The following is a 553-nucleotide window of genomic DNA, read 5'->3' on the forward strand; positions in this document are numbered from 1 at the left end:
AGGATGCCGCGGGAAGGAGGGACCACCCTGAGACAGCTTCCGAGGGGGTTTCATGGGATTCTGGGATGGTGCTAAGCCCAGCTCTGATGCCGGAGGCAGGGCCAGCAGCGGGGCGATGCAACCCCAATTGCTCCCAGTTACCCCTGCTCACAAATGGGTTTTCCTTACTGGTTTATGATGGGGTGTTCCCGGCCACGGATCGTGTTTGCAGTCAGCAGGGTTCCTGTGAGTGGCTTTCCCAGGGCTCCTTGCCTGCACCCAAGGAAGGAACGCCTCCCCCCCCCCGTGCTCCCCAGCGTCACATCTCAGCTTGGTGTCCCTCATTTCTAGGTCGTCCTTCTCTCACTGGTAGGAACTTGTTCTGTATTTCAAATTTGCTCTGGTAAAAGACTGTATTGTGTTGGAAAGAAAAAGAATTTGTATTTCTTTTCTCTGGTTATTCGACTTCGCTGTAGTTTTTAACCACCTGAAGCACATGCGTGATTTTTGTACCCAATTCTGTATGCTGCCTGATGCAGCCCTAGGCTCCGGGGGCTTTCTAGGATACTGCCTT

Source organism: Egretta garzetta, unplaced genomic scaffold (genome assembly GCF_000687185.1).
Source record: "Egretta garzetta isolate BGI_Z169 unplaced genomic scaffold, ASM68718v1 scaffold27, whole genome shotgun sequence".
Lineage (NCBI taxonomy): Eukaryota > Metazoa > Chordata > Aves > Pelecaniformes > Ardeidae > Egretta > Egretta garzetta.